The sequence below is a fragment of the Limulus polyphemus genome, unplaced genomic scaffold (assembly GCF_000517525.1).
Source record: "Limulus polyphemus unplaced genomic scaffold, Limulus_polyphemus-2.1.2 Scaffold4544, whole genome shotgun sequence".
Taxonomy (NCBI): Eukaryota; Metazoa; Arthropoda; class Merostomata; order Xiphosura; family Limulidae; genus Limulus; species Limulus polyphemus.
Window position 1 is genome coordinate 37481 of NW_013670154.1, and position 9366 is coordinate 46846.

At 30.6% G+C, this 9366-nt stretch overlaps 1 long non-coding RNA gene across 6 annotated transcripts; it reads right to left on the bottom strand.

Annotated features, from left to right (window-relative positions):
• Positions 1-441: 441 nt before the first annotated feature.
• Positions 442-8038, bottom strand: LOC111088836. 6 transcript variants are annotated; one of them, XR_002613233.1, is made up of 6 exons: positions 5945-6042; positions 5586-5806; positions 5087-5194; positions 4178-4276; positions 3495-3639; positions 448-3240 (listed from the first exon to the last, which is right to left on the bottom strand). It is a non-coding gene; the product is annotated as an uncharacterized LOC111088836 (long non-coding RNA). The 6 variants fall into 6 exon arrangements; XR_002613232.1 differs by having other exon boundaries at positions 446-3240; positions 4202-4276; positions 5087-5806; XR_002613229.1 differs by having other exon boundaries at positions 446-3240; positions 5087-5806.
• Between the last annotated feature and the right edge of the window lie 1328 nt (positions 8039-9366).

Here is a 9366-nt window from a genome sequence, read left to right on the forward strand (position 1 = left end):
TCATTTATGTTTACTAAATACAGTATGTTCAAGTTTTCCAATAATAAGTCGTTTAAATTAAATAATTAAAATTTTAAAATCTTGAGTTTGATTCCCTGCATCGAACAATAACGAAATAAACACATTATGTAGTTTTAAACGACATGTATAGCAATTACTAAACATTACTTCAGCAATAAAAAGAAATTGTGCCCAATAAGGAAAATACAAGTGTGGGAAAGTTTACAATTTCTTTACTATAACTACAAGTTAATTGAAATTTATTATGTATAATGGAATAGAAATCATCCTTGGTTTATTTTTTTGTTAATCTAACACTTATATAAATTTAAGTCTTTTTCTCGAAATAAGTATCTCGTTAGAAAAGTAACATTTTTTTTTTCTTTTAAGTCTTACTTTTTAATTATTTGCATTTAATATTTTTTTCTCGTTTAAATGTTAGAAACCAAAATAGACAAACAAAGAAATAAAGAAATTTAATAACCATAGATGTTAAAATTCAAGAAACTTTCTTATTCGAGAACAGTTAATGTGTCTGGCCAGAAATATTAACAAAGAACCACACACACACTGCATAATTAAAACATGAAGTAAACAATAATGTAAATTATAGAATCTCACAACTGGTTATATTTTTTATTTTTACAAAATTATATATTCAGGACATTATTTACGTACTCTTATATTACATAAGAAGTCATCACTAGAGGTAACTAGTCAGTCTCATAATTCATGCAAACACAAAATACACAAGATTTAAGTTGAAGAACTTGCGGTTAAATGTTGTAAACTAAAATTTCAAAATTTAACTAAATCAAATTGTGCTCGACCTACAGGAATAAGTAACGTTCACACAGAGTCAATCTAAAAGAATCCGGGAAATAGAGCTAATTACAATCAATATAAAATACACTTGACAACCAAATTAAGATGAGTGTTCACTATACTTAAATTCAACTTTGTGAAGAAAAGATTGATTATGTCACTTAGTCATTAAAAACGAATACATCTTATTCTTTCACTTTAAATAACGATACAATAACTGAAATATACATTCATGATATTCTTTCTAAAGTTGGGATTACATAAAGAATCTATATCACGTTTCCAAGTTACTTTGTTTTTGATGTAGAACTTTTGTATATAATAAGTTTTAAACTACAACTATCCAAGTCACCAGGATCTATACATCGTGAAACTTCTTCGTGTTAAGTTAACTTTCTTATAAGTCTGGTATGTATCAGTTATTGTAATATTCTGTATAATTTTTGTCAATTAAAGCCACGAATCGAATGTTATAACTATTAACAAAACTAAAAGTATTGGACAAGGGATTCCGATTTTACATCAATTGTTTAGGTGTTAAAGACGAAAAGGGAAGTTTATGCAATAGTCCAGATGTTATTACGTTTCTTCTCCTTGAAATGAGTAGCAGAGGTTCAGCAAAGAAAGATTTATAAAAGAATCGTTAATCGTATTGATTTGCGATCGCATGTTTACGTAATTCAAGAAATCTCTCGTTTAGCGTAGGTTGGGGATATATACAACAAAAAGAAACTTAAGAGAATACAGGGTGGCCGACGCTCTACTATGGGAAAGAACAACTTTACAAACCATGTTAAAGCTTGTCTACGGTTTTCCCCTCCTTAGCCACGTCCCCGGGTACGTGGCCAAGGGAATGTAAAACGTATACAAGCGTTATCGTAGCTTATAAAGTATTCTCTCTAATAGTAGGGCGTTTTTGTAATAGAAGTGAGGAAGAGGAAGAAGGAAAACTTAATCTCCGCTAAACGAAAATTTACGAGACTGTCTTGAATTATGTAATCTCTTATCCAATAGTTGCAGATTTGTTAGTACGCATTGAAATACTCAATTCGTAGCTTTAATGAAGTAGAAATTATACACCAACTTACGTATAACCAGACTTTCATTAAAGTTAATTTAACCTTAGCAAAACACTAATGTATAACGTATTCATGTTTTGTGTTCTTACTAAACAAAGGTTATAGAGCTGCTAGCAGGTTTTGCCTGTCAGAAAAGTTAGGAGAACAGTTCAATTTTTAAAATTATGCATAATACCGTTATTTCTTTGCGTTTAAAGGATCATGTGAAGAATTTGCACTCCGTATAGGTCTCGACGACTTAGATGTTTAAAACTTACCTTGTGTACCAGTTCCACATCCAAAACTGAAAGTAGTCAATCAGAAACAACAGATAGGTTATGTACTCACAAATGTTGAGAAAGAGAATATCGTTAATGTACATTTAGTTTCCTGTATCCTTAAAGATAAAGAATAAATACATTAGTTTTTCTACCGACTTTTAAGTCACATAAAACCCGTTCTTGTTTAAGTAAGTTAAACTTAAAGTAGGGTGAACATACAGCTTATTTTGGTTTTAAAATATATTTTGTAGTGATTCGCACTATAGCTATATTTTCCAAATATTTGTATACTACACCTCTCTGAACTTTTCACTTACTGCTATACGTCGGACACATTGAATCTTACATCTCAATAATTAATTAATCGTTAAACATTAATTATTAATTTACGTTTTCATGTAATTAAACATTAATTATCATATCGATTAGTATAAACGTCACACTCCCTTATTCGTAGTGCTATCATAACTACTCAAGAGGTTACAAGCCATATACATAGTCTACATCAACATTAATATCTGTATGTCACCGATAAGGGAAACTGGTGTCAGTCTCAATTTATTTGAGCTAAAAATTGTTGTGACTAACTAGAAGGTGAGTTAGCGTTTAAATGTAAAATAAAATTGTACAGTTCAACTAAACGATAGAAGGAATAATAAAGTAATTGTAAACAAAACCATAACGAAATAAAAATAGAATTTGCTATCTCACACTCCTTCCACTTTCAAATACCACGTTTATTATATAAACCAATCTAAATTCCCAATTTTTGTATTCCTACTTTTAAGACCCCTTTTTATACTGACATCATGAATCCTTTTCAGTTTCAGTACAGATACCTTACAAGAAAAAATCGTTCATGTTCTTGAATCTTCGGATTTATTTTCTCCATCTTCCTGTTCTGATTCATCTTGCAAGAAGTTTGAGTTCGAAGACTAACTAGGTCGAGCAGAAGACATTGAAGTTATCAATTAGATACAAAGGATGAGAAGGGGAGACACCAGAACAAATCCTTTATCTTGTAGGGTGGGGAAAAAAATCCAAGGTTTCTGTCGGCATTCATTTTCTCTAACTGCCTAGAACAATGAGCATTTCCTCAGATGTCGAAATAATATTCACTGGTGAAATTGTATATATATTTATTTTAGACACGTAAAACCATACGCTGATTACCATGAGATAATCTTTTTATTTTATATAAAATTGGAGTAACAAGTAGCAAATTCTAAAGTCCATTCCGTCTTAGAATAAGTCTTAAAGTGAAAGTATATATTCTTAATAACAGTAGTAACAAGTTAACTAATTTTAATTGTGTCAGAGAGAGACTTACTTTTCAACGTCAGATATTGCCTTCTGTATAGCATCTCTAGATAGTTCTGTTTTTTCTACAACAGTTGAGTATTTTCTTAGTTGTTTCCAAGACGTCCGACTTCGATCTCTTAGAAACTATCAAACAGTTTACATATAGGTTCCTACTAACATGAAAAAAAAACAATACATCATCAATATCAGGATTAATGTTTATGTATATAAAAAGAAATTATAAAAAGGAACAGAAGAATATGTACAAAACTTAAATTAAAATATCGAACAACAACAACACTTCTCCACCATCTGTCGTGCGCAAAGTTATTGAAGCTCTCGACAGTTTTTATTTAAAAGATTAAAAATTCACATTAACATTTACACACTTTTACAACATTAATATCCGCAAGTCACCGATAGGGGAAACTGATGTCAGTCTCATAACTCTTCCAAACTTATAATATGTTATAATTAACTAGAATGCGAGGTAGCGTTTAAACGTAAAAATAAATTTAACAGTTTAACTAAACAATAGAAAGAATAATAAATGAACTGAAAACAAAACCATAACGAAATAAAAATAGAATTCGCTACCTCATATTCCTTATCTTTTTAAAAAAGGAAGTGATTACATTCGTCACTCCAAAATTCCCAATTTTAGTATCTTTAATTTTAACGGCCTCGTTATACTGACATCATGAATCCTACCTAGTTTAAATACATATACTTTACAAAGAAAATTCGTTCACGTTCTTCCTTCTTCACCTTCCGGCTCCGGGACGTCCTTGAGTTGAAAGACAAGCTAATCTGCAATAAATAAGTAACTAGTTAAAACAACAGATTAATTCATGTTATTATTTATATGCTCTTTATCAACATTAATATCTGTACGCGACCAATGTGGGAAACTGGTGTCAGTCTGATAACTCGTAGAATCTAAAAATTGAGGCGATAAGCTAGGAGGTGAGTTAGCGTTTAAGTGTAAACTAAAAATTGACAGATTAACTAAAAGATAGAAAGAATAATAAGCTAACTGTAAACAAAACCATAACAAAATAAAAAGGACTTGCTACCTCACACTCCTTTCGAAAAACCGAAATGATTACATTAATCACTCCTAAATTCATAATTTTCGTATCCTTAATTTTAACGGCTTACTTTATACCGACATCATGAATCCTCCACAGTTTATGTACAGATACCTTCGTAAGAAAAATCGTTCATATTCTTCCATCTTTGCCTTCTCTACTTGAACCAAGAGATTTAAAAATGGTGATCATTATTTACATACTTTTGAAACATCTACAAGTCGCCGCTATGGAAAACTGGTATCAGTCTCAAAGATTTAAAATTTATGTGAAAAACTAGATTGCGAGTTAGCGTTTAAATTTAAAATAAATATTCACAACTTAACCAAATGATAAAATGAATAATGAGTGAACGGTAAACAAATACAAAACTGAATAAAAATTGAACTTGCTAACTCGCACTTCTTCCCCTTTAGAAAAACAAAGGGATTACATTAATCACTCTTTAAACTTCATAATTTTGAGTCCTTGCTTTTAATGCCCTATTTAAACAGACATTATCAGTCCTTAACATTTTAAATACAGATACCTTACAAGGCGAAGTCATTCCATTTTCTTCTATATTCGGCTTTATCTTCTTTCGCTTCTGGCTCTAGATCAGCCTGATTGAAGTTCTTGGGTTCTAACACCAGCTAATCTACGATAATTAACCAAGAGATCAGAATTCATGCGATAATCATGTGGACACACTTTACCAACATTAATATCTGTACGTCACCGCTATGGAAAACTGGCATCAGTCTCACAATTTATAGAAATTGAAAAATGTGTGTGATTAACTGGAATGCGAGTTAGCGTTTAAACGTAAATTAAAATTAACAGATTAACTAAACGATAGAAGGAATAATTAAATACTAAATAAGACCATAACAAAATAAAAACAGAGTTTGCTATCTCACACTCATTCCCTTTTCGAAAACCGAAGTGAACATTAATCACTCCTTATACATTCCCAATTTTGGTATCTTTACTTTTAACACCCTCATTATACTGACACCATGAATTCTATACAGTTTCAGTACAGATACCTTAAAAAAGAAATCACTCGTTCTTGAATCTTTAGCTTCGTATTTTCTACTTACCTGCTCTGGTTCAACGTACAGAAGGTTTGAGTTCAAAGATCAGCTAGGTTGAGTAGAAGACATAACTGATCAACATGTTATGTCGAAGGATGAGACACGGATACACCAGAATTAGTTCATTTTGTTAGAAGGGCAAATCTTCAAGCCTTCTTCCGGCATTTAATTTTCTGAAAATGTATAGAATGATGACAATTGTCTAAAGAATTTTAATTGGACAAAATTTCATAAATTAATTACTGTAGAATATAATGGATGTATTCATGATACTAGCACTAGTAAGTTTACTACTTTTAATTATGACTTACGGTTACTAGCTTGTGAACGTTGGATCTTATCTTCTGTATAACATCTTGAATTAGTTCTGTTCGGTGGTTGTTTTGAAAACGTCGTTCTTTGACCACTTATAAATTTTTAAGAAGTTCGTATATAGTTTATGGATATGCAGGTGGTCAGGACTTCGTATTAAGATGAAAAACATATCAATATCAGGATTAATATTTCAATTATCAAAATCTCCAATAATAACAAATAAATACTTTTCCACAATCTCTCGTGAGCGAACTTATTGAAGCTCATAACAAAGTCTTTATTCAAAAGATTAAAAAATCATACTAACATTTACAACATTAATATCAGAAAGTTACCGGTAAGGGAAACTGGTGTCAGTGTCATAACTTTTAGAAACTTTAAATAACGTAATTATCTAGAATAAGAGGTAGCGTTGAAACGTAAAACACATTTTATAGGTTAAATAAAGAATAGAAAGAATAAGTGAAAACAAGACAATAACGAAATAAAAATAGAATTTGCTACCTCATATTCCTTCTAGTTTCGAAAACCGAAGTAATTACATTAATTGCTGCTTATAAATTCCCAATTTTAGTATCCTTACTGTTAATGACCTCATTATACTGACGCCATGAATCCTGCCCAGTTTAAGTATATATACTTTACAAAGAAAAAGCGTAGTGTTCTTCGATCTTAAGCTTCTCTACCTTCTGATCCGATTAAGGTTAATGGAAGTTATGTCCACAGACCAGCTAAGGTGCGATAATTAATTAGAACAAGAGATTTAAAATAATGTTATTATTTATATACTCATTACCAACATTAACAAATATAAGTCACTTCTATAAAAAACTGGAGTCTGTCTCATAATTTAAATTTAAAAATTGTGTGAATAACTAAAACGTAAAACTAAAAATGCACAGCTTAGCTAAATGATGTTAGAATGATTAATAAATAAATGTTAAAGAAATCCAAAACGAAAACTTACTACCTGACAATCCTTCCCATTTTAGAAAATCAAAGTGATTAGATTAGTTTAAATTCCAAATTTTTCACACCATTACTTTTAACGCCTCCTTTATCCTGATAGAGTAATTCCTTAACACTTTAAATATACATATCTCAAAGATAAACCATTCTATACTCGGCTTTATCTTCTAGATCAGCTTATCGAAAGTTCTTAAGTTAAGTCCAGTTAATCTGCGGTAAATAAATAAATCATGAGACAATTATGTACAAACTCTTTATAAACATTAACATCTTTAAGTCACTGATACAGGAAACTGGTGTCAGTCTGACAACTTAAATAATCTAAAAATTAATGTGATTAGCTAGAAAGTGAGTTGGCGTTTAAGTGGTAAACTAAAAATTCACGGCTTAATTAAATGATAGAATGAATAATAAATAAACGGTAAACAAAACCAAAACGAAATAAAAATTGAATTTGCCATCTCCCTCCTTTCGATTTAGACAAAGAAAGTGATTACATTAATCACTCCTTATAAATTCCCAAATTTTGGTATCTTTACTTTTAACGTCCTCATTATACTGACACGAACGAATCCTTTACAGTTTCACTAGAGATAATTTAGAAAGGGAAATCATTAGTGTTCTTGAATCTTTAGCTTGATCTTCTATACCTTCGTGGTCTGGTTCAACTTGCAGAAGGTTTGAGTTCAAAGATCAGTTATGTTGAGTAGAAGACATGAGTGATCAGGATGTTATGTCGAAGAATGATATGTTGATACACCAGAATTAGTTGTAAATTTTGTTTAAGGGGCAAATCTCCAATCCCTCTTTCAGCATTTTATGTTCTGAAGATTCATAGAAAGATGAAAATTATGTCAAAAGAATTTTAACTGGAGAAAAAAATATATTAATTACTGCAAAATATAATGGATGTCTTCTTAATACTGACACTAGTAAAGTAACTACTTTTAATTATGACTTACGGTTACTAGCTTGTCAACGTTGAATCTTGTCTTCTGTGTAACATCTTGAATTAGTTCTGTTAGGTGGTTGTTTTGAAAAAGTCGTTCTTTAACTACTTATAAACTATTAAGTAGTTATATAGCTTATGGATGTGCACGTGGTCATGACTTCGTACTAATATGAAAGAATATACTATTAATAAAGATTAACATTTCAACAAATAAAAGGAATCGGAAGTAAAAACAATAATATGTACAATACTACAAAATATTGATTAATAATCAATAAACACTTCACTATCTCTCGTGAGCGAGCTTATTGAAGCTCATAACAGGGTTTATATTCTGGATATTAAAAATGCATATTAACATTATTTACACTCATTACCAACATTAGTATCTGCAAGTCACCGATAGGGAAACTGATGTCGGTCTCACAACTTTTATGAACTTTAAATAACGTAATTAGCTAGAAGGTGAGTTAACGTTTAAATGTAAACTAAAATTTCACAGGTTAACTAAACAATAGAAAGAATAATAAAGTAACTGAAAACAAAACCAAAACAAAATGAAAATAGAATTTGCTAACTCACACTCCTTTCCTTTCGAAAACCGAAGTGATTACATTAATCACTCCTAAATTCCCAATTTTGGTATCCTTACTTTTAACGCCCTTATTAGGCTGACATCATGAATCCTGCACAGTTTCAGTATAGATACCTTATACGGAGAAGTAATATTCATGAACATAAATTAAGCTTTATCTCTACTTTCCTGCTCTGGTTCACCTTATAGGAAGTGCTCGAGTTCGAAGACCAGGAAAATGGAGCAGAAGACTTAGAAAAGTGAAAGGTCCAAGGATGAGATTTGGATACACCAGAATAAGTCCTTTTTGTTGGCGAAGAGGAAGACAATCTACAAGCCTTCTGTCGCCATTTCATTTTCTGAAACTGCTACGGACGATAAGCATTTCCTCAAGTATCGAAATATTTTTCATTGGGAGTAAATATGTATGTCTTAATTTTAGACACGTATAATTATCTTATCATTAACATAATATTTAATTTATATAAACATGGAGTAACAAGTAGTAACTTCAAATAGTTACATCCATTTTAGAATAAATTTTGAGGTAGAATTATTTACCACAGAAGTTAATTGATGTATTAAGAATAATAGTATTGATTTATCCATTTTTAATTGTGTCCGAGACTTACTATTGTAGTCTTGTTTGTCGCTGTTGTTTCTCGGGTGTTAACGTTGGATCTTACCTCCTGTATAACCTGCCGAAATAGTGCTGTTCCCTCAACTACGATTCGACGAGTTTTGGTATTGTTTTAGTAAATTCTAAAATTTCCTTCTTTGATACCTTATTTAACTACTAGATGTGAAATTAATTATCGAACATTTTGCATACGCTTAATGAATATGCCCATGATCAGAACATTCTACGGACATCAAATAATAATATATCATCAATATTAGGATTAATATTAGTGTAAAGGAAC